Here is a 22,386-nt window from a genome sequence, read left to right on the forward strand (position 1 = left end):
CAGAAAATACGTGCTATCTCACATGGATGCCCTCACTCCAAAGTACTAAAAAGATGTTGAAATCACGGTTATCCGCCCGCCTACAAAAGAACCAGTACCCCTCATGCCCACAGTGGTCCAGTCGCTGCATCTCCATCGAGTGAACCAGCTCCTGTATCAGCCAAGCCTTCTCCCTAGGCGCGAGGTATTTATAATCTCGAGTTACTGACTTTACAAACTCATGCTTTGACTCACTGCTTTCAATCACTGTCTATTTTGGCTCCTCCTGACCCTACATTACCATCGCTAGTTTTCCTACCAGTATGTTTTTCGTACTTCCCCCCTCTTCCTAAAATGGCCGATGGATTGTAGTGTAGGGGATCCCTCCCTTCTATCCCTCTGCATTCTCCTGCTATAACCACTTCAAGTGTCCTTCATCAAAACTGAAAAGAGGACTACAGTCTTTGCCCTAGTTCATGAACATAAAACCAGGGCTCTCCTGTGTCCCCCTTCACCAATACTGAAATAGGACCATAGTCTTCGGTCCGGCCCATGAACATAAAAACAGGACTTTTGCTCCCCCTAAGCCTCATCAAAACCTGAACTAGGAAAATATTCTCTGTCCTGGCTCTTGAGCATAAAATAGGTCTCTTCTCCCCCTTAGCCCTCCCTACACGTGTATGGTCAGCAAAGTAGGACTACAACAACTTTTCCTCTTTAAAGGAAACTAACTGAGGACTACCTACCTGCCTTTTTAATTCTCTATTTAGGAGTCGACCATCTTCCCGGTCATCCCCTCACTGACCCCTAGGTACACATTCCATACCTCATGACATTCTTCCTACCCCTCTGTCCTTCACATCCACCTAACCTCCTCCTTTCTCCTTGCATCCTCCCCTGACCCCACACATCCTTAGTCTCGGGGGCACCCTCTCATACACACCTACTTGCCCACACATACCATGGAACTCACAGGCACCCACACCCACAACATCATCTATCCCCCCGGCCTCACCAAAAAATCGGCCAAACAATTCAAACACCATTTTATCAAATAACACCCTGAAACTCTCTTCGCTGATCCCTACTTCTCCCCACGCAATGGGCACACAACCATCGACATCATCTTCCTCACGAAAAGGAGAGCACAATGGAGGAATGCTCTCCTAGCCACCTTTCTGATATCTTCCTCAAGAAAATCAGCACATGGCATAGCTATCCATATCGCCCCCTCCCAACTCTTCCAAGCTACAGCAACTATTACCATTTACAACAACGGTACTGTCCTCATCCAAGCCACTGACCATAGTCTAAATCTCCTAGGCAACATCTTCCCCATCATTAAAGAACGAGTGGACAACACCCAAGCTGCCTTCCTTTCCACTTCCACCACCACTAATCCTGTTGCCACCGCACGAACGCCCTTTGGCCTCTCCCCTAATCCAGTCTCCCGACCATCAAGGGGTTCAGACTCATCCATCTCTTCCCCCCACTATCCTGATGTCCACTCCCACTAATACACTTAGCAGCACCTCAACGAAACATCTCACGCTTCCCCCTCCCACCAGGGCAGAGACTTCATCCGCACCATTCCTGGCACCCAAATCCACTCAAGGCCCAACCATAGCTCTTCATCCCTCCTTCACCACCCCTTCCCTCATCTTCTCTCCCCCTATTCTTAACACACCTCACAATACCACACTCAACACTGTCTCCTCCCACCTCAAACTTTCCCCCATAATAGGACCAATTCTACATACGTGCCCCCAACAGCAAATGAACGCTCTCCTAATACTCCTCACCCCGCCCACACAACCCCTCCCTTATCCATCACTAACAATAATCTCTGTAAAGTCCCAATCATACAGGAATTCACCCATTCCAACACCACACCCCGGCTTAAATGCACACTCCTGAATTGCAGATCGGCCTCTAAACACGCCACCGACATAGCCGATCTCATCTCCTCCACTGATCTGGACCTGATAATTCTCACTGAAACATGGCTCACAGAATACTCCTCACCTCTCATCGACATCCTAGTACCCCAGAACTATGACATCATTAGGCTCGACAGGACTGGTAAGATTGGAGGAGGTATTGCATGCATACATCGGAGCAACATCACCGTAAATAGAGCAATATCCTCAGCACTACCCTCCTCTGAATACTTAAGCCTCGACATCAGTAGCCATGGCAAACCCATCTGCTCGCTACACATCATCTATCACCCACCTGGTGACAATCTCCTCTTCACTGAACTCCTCATGGAATTGATCACAACTCACACTGGTCGTCAAAACACCCAAATTTTCCTGGGCGACTTTAACCTCCACTGGAACGATCCCAACGACTCAGTGGTCAGCAGTCTTAAGAACTTCCTGAATGCCTTAGACCTCAACCAAATTTGTAACAGCCCTACACACAATAAAGGTGCTACTCTGGACTTAATAATCTCTAAGAGCGAGTCCATTCACTTGGAGTCGATCCTCCCCTGCGACTGGTCAGACCATAACATCATTACCTTCTTCATCAATGAAACAGTCAAACTTAATGTGGCCCAATCCACAAAACCTAAAGTATGGAAACGAGACTGGAAAAAACTCAACCCAAACACGTTACCCACTTCAAGAAAGAACCTACTTCTACCCCCCACTAGGTCCTCCAATGTACACGATCTCACCAACCACTACCTCAACTCTATGACCTTGAATATTAACAAATTTGCTCCTCTGCAACTAAAAAGAGTTTCAACTAAAGTCTCTAAACCCTGGTTCAATGATCTTCTTAACGAGGACAGACGCTCTCTTAGAACTGCTGAACGCAACTGGAGATCAGTTCCATCCGCCAAGCTCCTCATGACTCTAAAAAGAAAGAGAAATTCCTACTATCGAAAGGTCAAGCGGACCAAAGCAGTCTTCTTCAGCCCGCAACTTGACCAGGCAAAAAAACATCCCAAAAAACTCTTTGAATTAATCAAAACTCAATCTAAGGAACAACCTCAACACCCACAAGATCTAACACAACCTCAACCCACATGTGAAGACTTTTCTAGTCACTTCAATACTAAGACTGAGAGCATCAAGAAAGATCTCATCAATGATCTAAACTCACACACCTGCCTGCTCACCAAACCCTCCCTAACCACTAGCACAACACAACAAATCCCGTCCAAATTTGCTCTGAAAAATTACGCAGCATGGTCATATTTTTACTCCTATTCTGAAGACGTTATTGGAAAATTTCTCAGTGCCCTGAAGCCTTCCAATCACCTCAGTGACCCCCTCCCCGCAAATACGGTTAAAAATCTTACCCCATTGCTTCTACCTCTCTGGACCAAAAACATAAACAATTCTCTTCTACAAGGATGCGTCCCTGAATCCCTAAAGGTGAGGCAGGTCTCTCCCATCCTTAAGAAACCCACAGCTGACCCCTCGGACCTAAACAACTATCGCCCAATCTCCAATATTCCCACCTTGGCCAAACTTCTGGAAAAATGTGTTCACCACCAACTGACAAACCATATAGATCACTTCAACCTTCTCAATAACCACCAATCTGGCTTCGGGCTAACCACAGCACGGAATCAGCCATTACACACATCATTGATGATGCTCTCCAAATATTGGATCAAAACGAAGCATGCCTTCTGATCCTACTTGACCTCTCCTCACCGTTCGACACGGTCAAACACGAGAACCTGACTGACCTGTTGAAGCACAGAATGGGGCTATCAGGACCGGTGCTCAACTGGTTTACCTCCTTTCTGTAAAACCGAACTCCACAAGTCAAAGTCAACAACAGCCTGTCCAAATCTGTTCCAGTTATGCTAGGAGTTCCACAAGGGTCCTCGCAATCCCCTACACTCTTTAACTTATTAATGGAACCACTCACTGATCTCCTACAGGCGTCCAAAGTGCAATTCCACATGTATGCGGACAATACTCAACTGTACCTCAAGATCAACACCCTTGATGACATTAATCTGCTTAACTCTACTCTCAAATCCACCCAAATATGCCAGGCAGAAAATCACCTCAAATTGAATTCTGCGAAAACTTAATTCCTCCTAATTGCCCCACCCGCCAAAGTCCTGATAATGCACAACTGGATCAAACACCTTACAGCACTCAACGTTCAACCAACCATTGTGGATTCAGCGAAATCACTGGGTATAATTCTGGACTGCAACCTCAATATGCAGAATCACATTAATAACGCAACAAAGGGAGCTATTAATATACTAAGGAAGTTGAAACTCTTCCTACCTCCCAAGGACTTCAAGATTGGGGTTCAAGCTCTAGTTCTACCGAGGCTGGACTACGGAAGTGCCACACTATGCGGTCTTCCTAAAGCCACTACAGCTCCCCTAAGAGCAGCCACCAACGCAGCTGCAAACTCATCAAGATCCCACATCTCCCCTGACCTAAGATCTCTAAACTGGCTGTCATTTGAAGCCAGAACTCACCTGAAAATAGCCTGCATGACTCACAAGGCCTTACATCACCGTGCTCCCAGCTATCTCACACAAAAACTCACAATATCCGGGGGGGAACAGATCCACAAGAAGTGCGTAAAACCTCCTTCTGAAGCCACAAAAGTTCAACGAGAAAAAAACGTACAAACGATCTTTCTCAGGAATGGCACCCAGGATATGGAATGCCCTTCCACCGGAAACAAGACTGAACCCCTGCCCCTCATCCTTCAAGTTGGAAGTTAAAGGAATCCTCATGGCAAAATTCACCTAAACATAATCCCAGGTTCTCATGACCCCGCTTCATCAGCCCCCCTTGCTCGGCACCTTCCGCTTTGCTGTTTGTATACTCATTATTCTACTATAATTCACCAGGCTGTTCCTGGTCTGCATCATGTTGTGTGACTTTGTCTTCACGAATAATGCTGTGCTCTATTGTATGTCAATGTATGTTATATAACCAAACTCATCTAATGTAAAGCGCTCTGATATCCGCAAGAGTCTTGTCCGCGCTATATAAAACTTTCAAATAAATAAATAAACAGTAACTTTGCCGGTCTGCATTTTTGAGGATCCCGCTGGATCCCGAAGAATCTGCCACAGGACACAGACTTCCAGAGATCTCTGACCGCGACATTCGCTCACAGCAAAGCTGAGATCAGTGGCAGACTCGAGAGACGTGGGACCGGAACTCCTGGACATCTTGTATTTTGCAAGCTGCACTCACTTCACGAGGTAACTCGAAGTCGTGTATTGGGGTGCTTGAAGTCCCAGACCCGAGCACCATTTGCACCGCAGCTCAGAGGCCCCCACTCCACAAGTGACCCGTGGGCCCCGCTTTTAAATTTCAGCATGACGCGTCTTCCCGGTTCCTAGCACATTGGCTAGTGCGCCCCTGGAAAGATATTTTGAATCTAACTTGCTTTTCTGGTTGCCCCAGGCTTGCTCCAACTTCCCTACAAAGGAGAAGTTCCTCTGACCTTGCTGGTTTGCACCAAAGCCAATCTCGACATCCTGCAAGGTTGCGTCTGCCAAGGCATGTTGGGTCCAGTCCGGATACCCACACCGCAGTCAACTAGCTCCTTTGTGGAACAGCTCGAATCCAACTCCTGGTCATCATCGATGCCTCCTGGTCCTCGTGGCCGAAGAGGCAAACTTCACATTTTTACCTGAAATCACCCGACATCTGATGGCATCTTCCTATCGCCGCCCTGGTCACTGGCAAGTGGCCCAGACTCTGTCCCTTCTGCTTTCAGGTTCTACAGATCTTCGATTCCAACCAGACACTTTTCTTCTGGTTGCCTGAAGCACTTCTTTGCAGCTCTCCATAGAAAATGACAACGAAACCCGACACGAAAAGACACCTATGCACCGGCTTCCCTGGGTGAGATAACACGAGTACTCCGGTGCTCCTGTGGGTCTTGACTCTCGAAGTGTCCTAGTTTAAAAGGGTCCCATCGTAGTCCATCCGGAAGTGTCCTTAAATTGTAAATTTGTAACTTCTTTGTTTCCCTAAGAAAGTCAATGGTAACCCGCGGCTGTGTTTAGACACTGCATGCGTCTCCCCTGGTCCTCCTACTTCCTAACCTTTGGTTGTTTAGAGTAGCCACAGCGACTCCTTAGGCCCCAGGCCTGCTTTCTAATTCTCTTGTGGTTCTTATACCACTATTTTAGTATATGGTTTGTGAGGCCCCTAGGGCATAACGTATACTGTGCAACTTATCATATAGCACTTGAGTAACTTGTATTGTACTTTTACCTCTGACCTCATAAAGAGTGCAGAGGGGTTGTGTTTAGAATAAATACATTTACATTTGATATATACCTTGTGTGGTGTTCTTTCATTTGGTACTCAACTTGCTTAATACGCTCTCTGAAGTCTTAGCCTGATGACTGCTGGTTCATGCTACCACTAGGATAGCTTTCTATAAGGTTGACTTTACAACCACCATCAATGCAGGTCGATTAGACTGGTGCAAGGTGCCAACTAGAACTAGTGGACATCATATGCCAGGCTAACTTTGCACACTTAACACATACAGACACCTTCAATTGACATGTTTGTCACACTGTTGCATGCTTTTGGACACAAGAGATGCAGAGACCCTTTGCATCAGGGGAAAAGACATTACTAAGACATGCATATTTGCATCAATGGAAGTGTAAGATACACTGCAAAACAAAGCAATTCACTAAATGCTTTGCTGAATGCAGGACACATATATAGAGGAAAAAACAAGGAAAAATAAGGATATTTCTCTTCATTGAGCCTCCCTAATGCCACCCTTGGGGTGGCGTAAGAACCTGACGCATTCCCAGGTTTACGATTCAGAAAATAAGGTAAGACAGCTGTTGATTAAATAAAAGAACCGTTGGGCTGACCTATGTTCTTGATACTGATCGGACGCCTTGGTGTGACACGTGTGGTGTGCACCCGGCCGGACTGCTCTCAGAAAAGACTGTGGTTGTACCTGGGTAGCCTTTGGGACACATCTGGAGCAACGCTAAGGCAGCGGGCTTAGTCAGAATAGTCCCGAGGGTGAACCAGGAAGATTGCGGGATGGTCCGTAGGTCGGTCTGTGGTTAAACCCTGTCTGATGGTCTCTAGGTAGTCTCCGGACTGCCTGATTTCGGTATCTGTTGGTCCGAAAATCTGCATTTGATTGGTTCTCCATGAACGGGAATCGACGGGCTCCATTCTTTTGCATTGAAGACGACATGTCGTTTTGAATGTTTCCCTTTGAACATGTTTCTGTTTGTATTGTCTTGTTTGAAGTCTGATTGGTCAAAAGGGTTTAAGAATGTATGAACATGGCCATGTTTGAAAGACCGTTTTCTGAATGAAATCAGATTGTTAGTGAATAAGGATGTTTTGTTTTGGTAAATTGTATTTTGGATGCTGTTGTCGCCGAAAGGGCGCACAATTGGATCAAAGTCAACCTGCCCCGGCAGAGGGTAGTCTGAGTTATGATATGTATGTTAAACATGGTCTTTTGTCTATTTTGTTTAATACATTATGGCACAAGTATACCAAAGATAATGTGGAACTGCAATGGCCTTTAACCGGGTCTTTTGATGAGAAAAAAATAAATTACCTGCAAGATCGATTATTTTCTAAACGAAGTCGACAAGCAATGTTTGATTCCATGAATATGAATTCTTTGAATTCTTTGACCTATGTTCTTTGGAAGCTATCCTTTACAATCAAGCACAGTTTCTTTGCTAGCTGTACTTAAATGCATTCCTTCATTTGGTACAGCATCTTGTCATTTGGTTCTAGTTAAAGGATGTCTTCACATGCCAATTTTATAGACTGAGGGGCAGCACTGCATTGAGCTCAGTATTTTGGTCAAGCATTAGTTCAAAAACTATTTTTACTCTCTCTATGTATGTATCATTTTTCTTCTGCTTATCATTTGGAGGCTAACAATTCACCTTAGTCTATTTAGAGGCTACACGCAGTGCTATTGATTTACATGTAACATCCATTGGAGTTCCATGTGGACACTAAGATAAGCTTAATTAATATTGATTATCTGCCTTATAAGAATTTTGGGGCCACCATACCTGAGTGGATCTATTCTCATAAGCACTAAGGAGGCCATTCTGGTAATTCCATTTCTTTATCAATTATTTGCTTGCAAGAACGTATTCGAGTTTTACCTTGATGAGCCCACACATAATTACCCAGATCATTGGTGGGTGACTCTAGGTTTCAATCCTGAGCCTTTTGTGCCAACGAACGGGATCAAATATCTGCTGTCAATAGAGATATTCAAAGAGAAACAACCCATCTCCTTTCTGAGTTAACCCCCAATAGACAATTGGCAAAAGAGACCGGAGACTCACTTCATGTTCAAGACTTCCACCCAAGCACACACCATAATTGTTTATGTTTCTTTGTTTTTATTAACTCATTAGTGAGTTTGTGGTACGACCAAGAGAGGTTTTATATGCATTACACAACATTGCCTCCTTTTTGTGAACATACAGCAACCCCTCCTGTCCGAGATAATGTTTGTGAGAAATCAGACATTGAACATCATGCTAAGTAGTGGTCTAGCCACCACAAAGGCAGCAGCAGTCCTTAACCCCTTCCATGCTGGGCCGTTTCCGCCACTGTGCGGTAAACAAAAGAACAGGGCGGAGCCGTGACGAACCCCAGCCGTCATCAGCACACGAGCGCCGCAGAGCGTGACGGTTGGGGTTTGTCACCAGCATGGAAGGGGTTAAAGAAAGAGCCTTAGGGCATGACAGTTCACAGTATAAAACAGCAAGGATGTACCTGTTAACTGAGGCTGTAGGAGGCTCCACAGACCCAAGAATGTTAATCTGCAACCTCTCAAATGGAACCCCAACAATAGGTATGGAAAACTGATGTGACCTCATTTGAACCCCAGACATACCACTCATTTGGCAAGTCCTAGTGACTTTGTGTTTCATACTGATCTGAAAACAGCCTTCTTTTGGTCATATTGTAAGCCTGATCCTTAACTGAGGGTATTTATGGCCCCCCTTCATCGAGAAATTCCACCTGGGAGGAGCTATACCAAGGGTCAAGGTAACATAGCAGCACTACCAATGCATAATTGAAATGCTCAGCTAATTGGAGAACTAAGCGCCTTCCCAACAGTTTGGATTTAGTCTGACTTTTATTGCATACCAAATGGTACACTCTGTCGTGGCTTTACCAGACTCTACCTCAATTAGCTATGTCAGTAATCCATGCAGCAGCACCAGCTCCCTTTTGTTGTAAGGAGCTGCCACTCTCCTACAACTAGAAGTGTTGGGCCGTGCACCAGAGTTGTGCTACACTTGACACTTTGTCTTGCATTTCTGGAATGGCTCCTCTCCATGAGTGAGTTCTTGGGTTGTCAGCATATTGTAAGCAGACTGTGAGTAATTTGGGACAGCTTTTACTATGTCTAGAGTACTGTGCATTTGCAATTTTTGGCGACATCCCCAGCATAACTTGCTGTTTTAGCGGCAGTTTCCTGCCGCTAAAATGGCGTTAATTTTAACGAGGTTCTTGCTAATATGCCCCTTTTTCTTCCTTTTGTGCCTAACTAACAGTGAATGATGGGTCTTGAGCTTGCTTCTCAAACCGGTTCCTCAGTCAGCCAAACCAGGCAGTCCTCTGTCAATATCCCTACAATTGTTTGTTGCCTGAAGAAAACTACGATTTGACTTCCAACTCTCCAAACAAGCTGCGGGTTCCTGCTCATAGACATTTGACCTTGAGCCATAACCGGTTTTAGATCTTGCTGACTCGGATCCAGACTCAATTTCATAAACTTACATTTTTGAAAGCGTGGATCAGTCCCTAATGACATCAGCTCTAAATACTGGCCTCTTTTCTGATAGTAGGCCTGACAATACTACTGGATTGAACAAAGAAACAGCTGATTTTATTAACAACGCCCTTTTAAACCTTTCCCTGAAGTTTACAAATAAGACCAGGACTCACTTATCATCATCACCATACCTTAATCCTTGCGAAGATCAAGGGGGAAGAAGACAAGTCAGTCCTACTTTCTCTGCTTCTCTGCTGCGTATCTGTCTCCTGAGGCTCAGCAGATCCCTACTGCTTTCACTAAGACTCCAGTGAATGAAGTGAACCAATTTTGTAATATTGCCCAAAAGGAATGTTTGTTGCTCAATATTCTTTCCTTATTGCAAATTGGGTTTCGGGGGTTGTTTACAATTCTGTTTGTATGAACTTTGCGGCAAGCTAAACAGATTGCTCTATTGGAAAGCATAAAGTCGGGAGTGCAAGGAAATGCCCAAAAACCCCTATTGTTCTCCTGGAACAGAACCCAGCCTCAGGTTTACCAGAATGTCTGGTATCACATGAAGGGGAATCGGGGGTCAGAATGGTAATATCTCAGAATTCCCTTCCTTGGTATATAAGATAGGAGTAAGATATGGAACAAACAGGGTATTTTTCCACCATACTTGGCTCAATGGTGTAAATCCAACTCAACATAAAAAACAAAACAATCTCTTGTGGGGAGATCATCTAAAAACAAAGCACCTAATATCACAAAATCTAATCATTTCTCTGCCAAACCACATCCTAAAGCCCTTACCTAAGTCTAGCATCAGTTCGGACTCAAAACTTAGCTTGATTTGAAAAAGTGGCCTCAGGAATTTTAATACCTACTTCTTGGAGCTCAGGCCCAAAAGTATGTATACTGATCTTTGGTATTGAAATGTTTCGATCTAAAAGCTCACTCGACCAGTGGAGTTGAAAAACAAAGACTTCAGCACAGCAGCCATCATCTGATTCTGAACATTCAAGTGATGATGGATTTCTGCATGAACCTCCACACCCTGAGAGGTATACATCAGTCGTCTGGAACTTTTTTACATTTCCCGAAGTACAATAAAAAGTGAATGCAACAAAAGTCACTTGTAAAATCTGTAAAAGTGTCCTCTCACGTGGAGATCCAAACAAGAAGTACTCTTGCGGGACCGCAAATATGCTCAAGCATTTGAAGACTCCGCACCCTGTCAACCTGGCACCCGAGGAGTGCAGAAGACTCCAGTAGAACCCACCACCTGAAGTACCAAGCACTTCTGGGATGGCTCCATCCATGCAACATCTGGATATATGTCCCCAATTTGCCAACCTCAAGATACACTGTATTAAGTGTAACAGATTGCTCTGTTACGGAGAGCAGTCTGTGGATTTGATTTGCCGATCACAAGAGAACCATCGGTGCTTGAGTTTGTTTTTCCCTGAAGTTCATTGTTTTGTTCCTTCTGTTCTCATTATTTCCTTTTGACAAAAAAAAACCCCAAAAATTAAAAATTGTTCAGAAAACCACAAAAAATATAAAACAAAAAAAAGTTATTTTCAGAACTAACTTCTCTGGTTAAAAAGAGCTATATTTGTATGATAGTGTGTGAAAGTTTAGATGAATGTATGTGTAGTGCATAATTGACTAAAATAATGAATTAGTAGTGTTTGGTGAATGTATAAGTGCAGAACCATAAGGATGTGCTGCAGGATGACACTGTAAGCTCTTTAGCTGCAGTGTGCTGTGGTACTTCCGAAGCACAGGGATGCAACATATGTACATAAATATGTTGCAAGTCTATGCTTCTCTCTGCACTGCTGCTTAAACTGCAGCCATATGGTGAGCATGGTGCAAGGGTATCTGTGTCATGTGGAGTTTGTTTTTGTGCAGAAAGACACACCTTCCTACACAAAAACAATCAGTGAAGGCAATTTTCTCTTTCAATGTATGCTGTGCATTGTAGCATATATTGAAAGACAAAAAATGAGGAGAAATGAAAAAAGTCTCCTTGTTGTGCCTTGCTACATCAATTGGAGGATGGTGCAGCATTCACACACATGTCCAGATTCATGATTTCTGATAAATCTGGAGATGTGTCTTTTTCTATCAGTGTTCTGTGCAAACATGCACATCAACACCTATAGAACGTCCTTTCAACGCAAAGTGGTGTGTATGATGAGGTTGTATTTACTTGGAGAAGGAAAGGTACACAGAATACCTTTTCCTCTCTTTGTAAATATGAAAGTGCCGCTCGAGTTGAGGAGTTTGTTCTGCTGCTTTGCTCGCCACAGGAGTGGCTGGGAGCCAACGCCCACTTGGGGGAACGTTACTTGCAAAGTCCGGCCGCAGCGGAGGTGAGAGGCGCAGGCGAGCGGGACTGCGAGGACCAGCATCCCATCTGTCATCGCCAGCTGGTTCCTCTTCCCGCCGCGCCGCGCCCCCTCCTAGTGCCACGCCCCCCTGCCTGGAAGTGTACTTTACTCCTCGCGGCCCCCGCTTCGCGGGAGCCGCTCGAGTTGAGGAGTTTGTTCTGCTGCTTTGCTCGCCACAGGAGTGGCTGGGAGCCAACGCCCACTCGGGGGAACGTTACTTGCAAAGTCCGGCCGCAGCGGAGGTGAGAGGCGCAGGCGAGCGGGACTGCGAGGACCAGCATCCCATCTGTCATCGCCAGCTGGTTCCTCTTCCCGCCGCGCCGCGCCCCCTCCCAGTGCCACGCCCCCCTGCCTGGAAGTGTACTTTACTCCTCGCGGCCCCCGCTTCGCGGGTGCTGCTCGAGTTGAGGAGTTTGTTCTGCTGCTTTGCTCGCCACAGGAGTGGCTGGGAGCCAACGCCCACTTGGGGGAACGTTACTTGCAAAGTCCGGCCGCAGCGGAGGTGAGAGGCGCAGGCGAGCGGGACTGCGAGGACCAGCATCCCATCTGTCATCGCCAGCTGGTTCCTCTTCCCGCCGCGCCGCGCCCCCTCCCAGTGCCACGCCCCATTGTCATACTTAGGAGAACCCGCTCACGCGCATCGCGGGACGCGCGCGGGGCGGTCACCGGGGCGAAGACCGGGCAAAGAGCGGGCCGTTTGAGGCCGTTCGAGGACTGAGCGGACTGGACTGGCCCATCCTCTTTTGCCCCGCATACTATCTTAAGCTCCAATCCAGGACTACAAACCACTGCGACCCCTTCTCCCTCCCACTCCTAGTGTTACTAGTTTTCTCCTTTCCCTTAAGGTATGAGTTCCAGGATGACTAGGAGCAAAGCCTCCAAAAGTGGCCATCCGATTAGTGGCCCCATGGATGACTTCATTACCCGCACCAACTTCGCTATAGATCAGGAAATATCGAAACTTCAAGCCCGGGTATCCCTAGAGTTGGGCGCTGCTAGAAGACTGTCGGAAATTATTGCTACTTCCAAAAAATCTTCCCTAGGCTCCATAGCTGTAGCTATTACCCCAGAGCGAACTACCATTCCCAGATGTGTAGTCACACAGGTCGAGGTCCATCCGACCCCGCTCCCTCCGACTCCCACTCCACCCCCCGCCCAACTACCCAATCCAAACGAAGTGAGTGTACCCGCCACTTCTTGCATTCAGAATGCTAGCGCTAAATTTCCATCTCCGGTGACATTTAATGCCCCTGGCGCTATCTTACCTAAACGGAAACATCGTTCTCGTTCCGCTTACTCGCGGAAGAAGGCGAAGATTGCGGTCTCACATGATTTGGTAAGACTAGGTGACGTAGCCAGCACCACTCAAGGTGTACAGGTCCCTGTGGTACAGCCCGTAATGGAGGGGGGGGGGTTTGGGTTAATCACCAAGCCAGCCACTGAGCAGGCCAACTTGATTTCTGAAGTTGAGGGCCCGCGGGTGGATGGGTTGGCCAATAACGATAGAGAATTCATTGATCTAGTGTGGGAAACTTTAAAAAAACTCCTCTCCCCTCTAGACCTCAGACTCTCACGGATCGAAAATAATTTACTCGAAATGGAAAAGAGCATTATTGCTCTTGCCACTCTCGGCCTGAGAAGTCTTGAGAATAAGGATGTTCCTGGCACTAACATAGTACCTTTAGTACCAACACCACAAGCTCCTCAACCTCTCCCTATAATCCCTACCACTCGCCCGGTCCCCAAACCAAGGACAGTGCCTGTGGATCAAATTTTAACTGTTACAAATCCCAAGGCCCCTAAACGCGCCCCTTCACACCACCCTGCAAATCCCAAACCTGGAGTCACCCCCAAAATTCATCCCGGTGACAAGGGCTACCAGCCTACCCAGGATCCCCCAGTCAAGAGCAACTTTAGAGGGGGTTACATTGACCTCCCACCGGAGGCTAATGATTTTGTGGTTGTCTTGACGGGTGTTCCCCAGATTGGTAACGACCAATATGAGAATCATTGGTCCTTGAAAAATAAAATAATGCATTGGCTTAATGTCAATAGACCAATTCCCAATGGCCATAGAAGTAGAGTCTTGATGGTGCGTAGAACTCCATGGGTGGGGCCAACGAGAAAGAGCAACCCTGGGGATTGTATAGTTGTAACATTTGACGATCCTCACACAGCGCAGCATATATGCTCGTGGCCCTGTAGTGAAGGATCTTCTGTCATCCCCAGGCCATTGTCCTTTTTCTATCCTCCACGCCCTACATATAACCAATTAAACAACTGGTCATTTGTTAACCACCAAGCTAGGAGAAGCCGCCCTAACAATCGTGTGGATCCCTACTCAAACTGGAATGGTTTCCCTACTTCAAACAGATTTGGAGGCCTTGAGGAAGTAGACTGACTCCCCAGGGTCCTGGGTTTCCATACATTGAGGAATGGACAACCATTGGAAGCTGAAGGGCCCCCTGATTTTCCTTGTGGTGGTAGGGATTCCCTAGTTATCGACCTCCCTTCTGACCTGGCCAGAACACCAAGCAGCCCATCCCGGGAGGGTGGGCCGATAACTACGAGCAAGGTAGTTCCAGCTGATCTGACTCCAGGTGTTTTTTGCCCAGGTGGTAGGGAGGTCCAGTTGGCTCCCTCACATACTTCACCTATGCCTCCAACCCAAGCCATGCCAGCGCTAAACTATGCGTTGGAGGATACTATGACCTCTAACATCCTTCAAAACGTGCCCTTAGATAGTCTTCCTTCAGAGGCCGTGTTTTCCACATTCGAACCTGCCCACTCCGCTGTTCATTCTCCTAGAGAGGCACCACTGTTAAAGATTGTAAGCTGGAATGTGGCAGGGCTTGTCCGCAACCTTGATAATCCAGAATGGAATGCGTTTCTTGAGCCTTATAACATCTGTATCCTGCAAGAAACATGGACTCAGGAACCAAAACATAGGGTAGGCTTTGCAACCTACTTTGTTCTAGCTCTTCAGCAAAGTGGATCCAAGGGCCGTCCGTCGGGAGGCCTTTTAATATGGGTCAGCATTGCTTTGGGCCTAAAAGTAAGTTCTAGGCCCACTAAATCTTCTGACCTACAGAGAATCTCAATCCACTGCGAAGGGGGGAGGACGTTAGAGGTTTTTAACCTTTACCTGAGAGGCGCCAGGAATGGGTCATCAAATTTACCATCGACAGGCCTAAGTAACGACCTGGCTGTTTGCAAAATTGACTCCTATGTTCTCCTTGCAGGCGATTTCAACTGCTGTTTCGAACCATTGGCAAAGGAGGACATTTTGGAATCTTTCGATGAGGACACAAAAAGAGGAATTCCGATATTGACTCTCGATCCAATCCCAAAATGGGCGCAAAGTGCGATAGACATAAATGCACTTTGCATGGAGCACAATTTGCGCTCGACGAATGGTCGTTCCAAATCGGATCCTGGAGGTGCCCATACTTACAACAGGACGGGCCACACCTCCAGAATTGATTTCATCATGCTGAATTACAATCTTTGGCCTCTCCATAAAGACATGGAGGTTATTGTGTCTACTGACAGCGACCACAACCCCCTCTCTCTAACCCTTACTTCCCCGTGGCAGACAAAGAAACAGGATAAGCCCCTTCATATCTGGAAATCATCTTATAATGTTGCACCGACAAACTGTAGCAGGCGCTTGAAGTGGGCTAAAGTCAAAGCAGACGAGGGTAGACTGATGCAAGCTGGGGCCATTCTGCCTGTGGTGGAGTCCCAGCTTGATGTCCTATGCTTATCCAGCCTAAACGTGTTACCTTTATTTACAGAGACCATAGCAGTGCTGAGCGAGCTGTTTGTTATCCCTCAACCTAAGGTCAGGACTGCTGCTAATAGTGTCCCTAAGGCTAAAGATAAATGGTACTCTGCCAAATGTAGAGCTGCGAAGAGGGAGCTCATCTCTGCAGTAAAAAATAGGGACCCAGCGACTATCAGTTCCGCAAGGAAATCTTATGAAAAAAGCGGTGACTGAGGCGAAGGAGATTCATGAAAATCACTTTTGGTGGGAGCTAACTGAGGCAAGTAATAGGAAGGACTCAAAGGGGTTCTGGGATCTCTTGAGAGCAAGAAACAAGCCCATTGATCAGCAGTTAACCTGCAACATTCCCGGCGATGTCTGGTTTGCCCATTTGTCCAAATTATACTCTGTTACACCGGGGGGAACTCCTTCTCAAGGCTCCATGATCTGCCCAACAACTATTCCTCTAGTCATCGACGACCCTTTTACCACTCAGGAAGTCGAAAGGGCAATTGGAGGTATTGTTTCCAACAAGGCTCCAGGTCCCGACGGGATTCCTGGTGACCTGCTGAAGTCCCACCCAGCAGTATGGGGCAGATTAATTGCCACACTCTTAAACGAGGTTCTACTGGGAGGCTCCTTTCCTGACTCTTGGAGAGGCGCTGAAGTAGTGCCAATCTTTAAGAAAGGCAGCCGGGATGATCCAGTCAATTATCGCCCCATCAGTTTGCTGGATTCAACCCAAAAGGTGGCAGGAAAGGTGGTACTGGGCAGGATTTTGCAGTGGATCGACGAGGAAAAGATTCTGTCTGACTTCCAGGCAGGATTTAGATCAGGGACAGGCACCATCGAGCAGACATTCCGTCTCCTAATGCTATACTGGAAAGTAGTGGTGCTGGGAGGGGGCAGTTTGTATTTAGTCTTTATAGACTTGCGTACTGCCTTCGACCTGGTCCCACGGGCACTACTTTGGAATGTCCTCGATGGTCTAGGCTTACCCCCCTACCTGCTGTCACTGCTCAGAAAATTCCATGAGGATAATTTCGCCCAGATCAGATGGGGTGTCCAGGGAGAAAAAACATCTCGAATCCCAGTAGACAGGGGCGTCCGCCAGGGATGCGTGCTCGCCCCCACTCTGTTCTCTCTTTATGTCAACGGAGTGGTGGAGCACCTGCTACAACATCCTGCAGATGCACCTACCCTGGCGGGCATAAAAGTTCCCACGCTCCTGTTTGCGGACGACACCCTTCTGATATCCAAATCACCAGCGGACATCCAGAAACTGCTCACTTCCTTTAAATCCTTCTGCGACTCCAAGGGACTTGCAATAAACATAGGCAAGACAAAATTCCTTGTCCTCAACCCCCCCAAGAAATCCGTTACTCCTCCTGTCTTAGACTCTATCCCTCTGGAAAGAGTCAAAGAATTCGACTACTTAGGAATACGTCTCAGCGATACCATGACCTGGAAAGCACACCACCAGAAGGTATTCCTGACTCACAAAAGGGCTACTGGAGCCTTGCTTAAAGAACAGCGAGCCTCATCTCTAAAACCAATTGGGGCACTGATTGATATCTATAGAGCAAGGGTTGTGAGCGCAGCCCTGTACGGGGCTGAACTGTGGGGCTTGCAGAGAGTTGATACCCTGGCCCACCTCGAAAACAACTTTCATAAAGACCTGATGAGGCTACCCCACAGTACCCCTACAATCCCTCTCTTGTTAGATACAGGCACACGTCCAATCTGTGAGCAAGCAAAATTGCGTCCCTTGCTACTCTGGTCTCGGATATGGAATGTCCCTGAACTCTGTAGCTATGCTGATGCCTTAAGAGATCTTCTGTCGCTTCCAGGTTGTAATAAGGTACCCTGGTTGAGGGAAGTCAAACTCCTGCTCTATGAGCTGGGTTTGGGAGATGCCTGGGTCAACAAAACTGCACCTCCCAAGCAGCTACTTAAGAAGGTGTATTGGCTCTGGGTAGATAATAAGCGAATGTCCAACCCCAACCACTGTAAATCTGTCGTCCAGTTCTTGCTAGTTAAGGAGTTACCTTATAGGGAACCCTATCTGGACCAAATTCATAAGTCTGGAGACAGATCGCTGTATTTTAAATTTAGGGTGGGTGTGCTCCCTTTAGGACTGTTTACTTCCTCTTGGAACCCTCCGCTCCAAACGCTACCTTACTGCCCGTTCTGTGTCACAAAGGTTGAGTCTGTCGCCCACTTTTTGTTTGAGTGTAAAATGTATGCAGCGCCAAGATCGAAATGGCTAAAGCCCTTGTGTAAGACTTTGGGAACAAGGTCACATGTTGAAGCCCTACGTATATTGCGCTCAGATGCACGTCCGTTTTTTGCATGTTGCATGGCAAAATTCTTAGGTTGGGCTTGGCGCTTAAGAACCTCAAGGATGTTGCTGCTCCAGTAAAGTGTCCCTTGATAAAACCGAATTTCAAGCTGGTGTATATATGGAAAAGGATATTATTATCTGCACACTTGTTTTTATCGCTTTTATTCTTCGAATCTTAAAGTATTATATTGTATATTCTGTACTGTTTTTAATTGATGTTGTACTGCTTTTTATGATACGTACTGTATCGAAATAAAGTTACTACTACTACTAAATATGAAAGAGTGTCTAGAGCTATAACTATGTTACAAAAAGTGACATATTGTTGGCACAGGATGCTTCTAAAATTGCCCCATGGGTGCTTAGGTATTAGCAGACTGTTACAATAAGAACATATTGCTTGTTAATTGTATGAAAAATTACCTTAGAGTGACATGAGGTAAGCACAAAGTTATGTCTCCAAAAATACTCAAAGAATAATGATTGAAATGATGGCGGTCCTTCAATAGGTACAATAGGAAATATTTTGAACCAATCAAATCTTTTTTTTTCAATTCCCACTATATCCTATGACAGGGAGATTCCAAAACTACATAGGTATAAACTGGGTGTTTTGAAAACTATAATAATACGTTGTAGCTTCTTGCAGATATGCTTGCATAGTATATAGAGAAATTAACTTGTACTAGGGTTAATGGCTAGGCCAATCCTTAACTATATGATTAATAAGTAGAGTAATTTCAGTACTGCAAAGAGAGAACAATATAAATTAATAAGTGCTTAGGTTTTGGCAAAGTGATATGAGATGTTTTTAGAGTGGTGAAGAGAAAGGATAGGGCCTTATTTGACATGTGCAAACATGATCTGCGACATGATTTAAGTTAACGAATTTAGGGCAAGATGTAGGTGTCAAAATACCGGTCGGAATTGGCCGATTCCGACTGGTATTTTGACATTGGTATGTAGGGGCACTGAAAACATACAGATTCGGTAATTTTACCGAATCGGTAATTTTACCAGAATCGGTAAATTTTACCGATTCTGTAAAATTACTGATCGGTAAAATTACTGAATCTGTATTTTCCTATGTAGGTAGCACTTCTAACAGTGCTACAGGGCCTTTAGAATTTGTTATTTACCATGTAATACAATTGCATGATAAATAACGAATTCTTGTGTACATGCACATCTGTGCATGTACACTTGTGCCATGTGGCACACAGACATGCCCTAAGGGCATGTGTGTGTGCCACATGGCGCACAAGCCAGTTACAGGGGTGCAACAGGGTGTCAAAGTGACACCCTGTCCCCCTTTGCAATTCGGCTTTTTAACCTATTCGGTAAATACCAAATCGGTATTTGCTATTGAATCCTATGAGCTTTAAGGCCCATAGGATTCAATAGCAAATACCGATTCGGTATGTACCGAATCAGTAAATACCGAATCTTACTGATTCGGTAAAAAATACTGAATTATTACCCACATCAGATTTACTGATTCTAAAATACTGAATCGGTAAAATTCGGTATTTTGAATTGGTAAATCTAAATGACCTACATCTAGCCCTTAGTCTCTTTTAATCCTGAAAATCCCTTGGTGCTACTAGCCCACCATGTCTCTCTATTGAACACCATACAGCTGCATTGCAGAGAGGTTATCGGAAGCCATGTCCAATTTTACACCTCTCTGCAATGCAACTCTCTGACTCTTTCTGCACATAACTGGTGGGTTAGTTGGCCCCCAGCGACACTCAGGATTCAAGACAACTTTATCCTGTAACTTAAAACGCCCACAGAGCATTTTTCCACACATATCTACTCCATCCTACTTTCTTCACCAGTGTACAAACACAGCCCATTGTGCATATGAATACTTAGTTAATCATACCTTCACAGTAATAGAAATAAAAAACGCTACACATTTTTTTTAGTTGTTTTTTAAAATTTAAATTTCTGAAAATGTCATATTTTAGAATTAGGATCCGTGAAAGAGAAGAAAAAATCCAGTTATAATATATAATATTATATTTTTTACAAAACAGAATAATTGTAACATTTAAAAAAAAATTCTTTGCCTTTTTTACTGTTCTCAGAATATATTGAATTTCAATAGAAACAGTGATTTCAATTGTACTCATCACATAACAGTGGGCAAAAAAACCCCAATATGATTGTTTAAAAAAATCTACATCTAACATATTTATCATATACCCAACTATTTCTGAACATTCCACTAAAACTACATCCTCAATAACAAACCATATAATACAAATCACACATATGTAAAATGCTTTCTTCTAAGATATATTTCTTACTTGAATATGAAAGAACTCAAATAATAATATGATGAACAATTATTTTTTATTTTCATACACTGTAAATAATGTTCTTTAAAAATATATGCTGACAGAATGTGCAAGTCCTTAATTCAAATATATACTTTTCCTCTAGGCCGAATAGTGTTCTTGAAATCATTTTTTATTGAAATTGTCCAATAGTATTGAATTCAATTCAAAATAGCTTAATTCGATTTTGATAACAGAATCATAAAAGCACCAAGAATTACATTTCAATTAAAAACATGAATAAAAAAAAAACCTTTTGTTTTTTTTTAATTCATTAATACAATGGTAAAAAGTCATATGTGTCCTTTCAACAATTCATTTTAAAAGTGAGAATGCAGTTTAACAGAAAAATTCTAAGGGCATTACATCTGCTTTCTGAGGGCTATAATGGTCTTCAGATAAGATGCCACGGCCTTTATCTCAAAGACAGACTCTAGTTGCTTGAGTTTGTGGTAGGCATCGTGGGATCCTCTGATGCCCCATTTAATAAATATAGGTTTTAAAAACTGTTTCCTGGGGGGCCAGGTAAAAAAGACAGAACAGGGTAGAATGAATGTTTGATTGCTTCGAAACTCCGTCACAAGGACATTCTTCCAGTTGTTTGCCCCAGTCATTGCATTTAGGAAAAGCTATCCAGCGGAAGAATGTGTCAGCTCGAAACCTTGTCAATAACATTCTTGAGAATGGGCTGCTCTCCATAATTAAATATGGTTTCATTCCTGCTGGTTGGGTGAATGCCCCAATTAAATTGTTGGTGGGTTTTCTTTTCTCACTCGACCACCTTGGTACGGCCAGGTGTTCCATTATTGACTTTTTCAGAGAACGCTTAGAAATGGCTTCCAGTGACAGAGGATTGTTGAAATATTTCTCGTGGCCAATATTTACATACATTTGTCTCACATAGTTCAGCCATTTGACATTTTGTGCCCCCGCTAGCTTTAAACAGTGTAAAACAATATCCCTGTTTAGTGAAGTTTCCGGTGTAGTCCAGATTTTATGCCACAAAAGCAGAGGACTAGCTTTGATAGTGTCCTCTACATAGGGAAGTCCCAATTCGTTCTGCGTAAAAAAGATGGATAATGATTTTGGGGTAGCAAGCAGATATCGTAGAAAGTTATTTTCAGTCAATTGTATCTGCTTTGTATTTGTAAAACCCCAAATTCCCGCACCATATGTGCCAGTTGAAAGACATCTGGCCTTATAAATTTGTAGAAGTTCTTTGACAGGGCGCCCGCCAAGCTTCCTTGAGAAATTAATTAAGGCTCCGGTTGCTCTGCTAAAGGCCAAGTTTCTGGCGTGGACCGCCTTCGTCAAGTTTCCCTTGTTGTCAAAATGTATTCCTAGGTAGCAAAAATTCGGGGTGTTAAGGATCTTTTTCTGGTGTAAGAAAATTGACTTAGGGATTTTTCTTAAAGGGCCAGATCTCATAGAGTAGGTCTTTGTTACATTAACGGTTAACCCACGAGTATCCATATAGTTTGAGAACTCCACCACCGCCCTCTGCATGCCGATTGGGGTCCGCGATAATATGGCGGCATCGTCCGCATATAAGAGGATTGGTATGGAGGTCGCACCCGCTGTGGGATAATCAAACTGAAACTTTCTCATGTGTTCCACCACTGTGTTTATGTACAGTATGAAAAGGAAGGGTGCAAGAATGCACCCTTGCCGCACACCTCTGTTGATGGGGAACTTGTCTGAACATTGGCCTTCTCTGCCATATCTCACTCTAGCCCCTGCATTTCTATGCAGTTCCCTAATAAAGACTATAATTCTGCTATTAATGCCAAGGGATTTCAGTGT

The sequence above is a fragment of the Lissotriton vulgaris genome, chromosome 4_1 (genome assembly GCF_964263255.1).
Source record: "Lissotriton vulgaris chromosome 4_1, aLisVul1.2, whole genome shotgun sequence".
NCBI lineage: Eukaryota > Metazoa > Chordata > Amphibia > Caudata > Salamandridae > Lissotriton > Lissotriton vulgaris.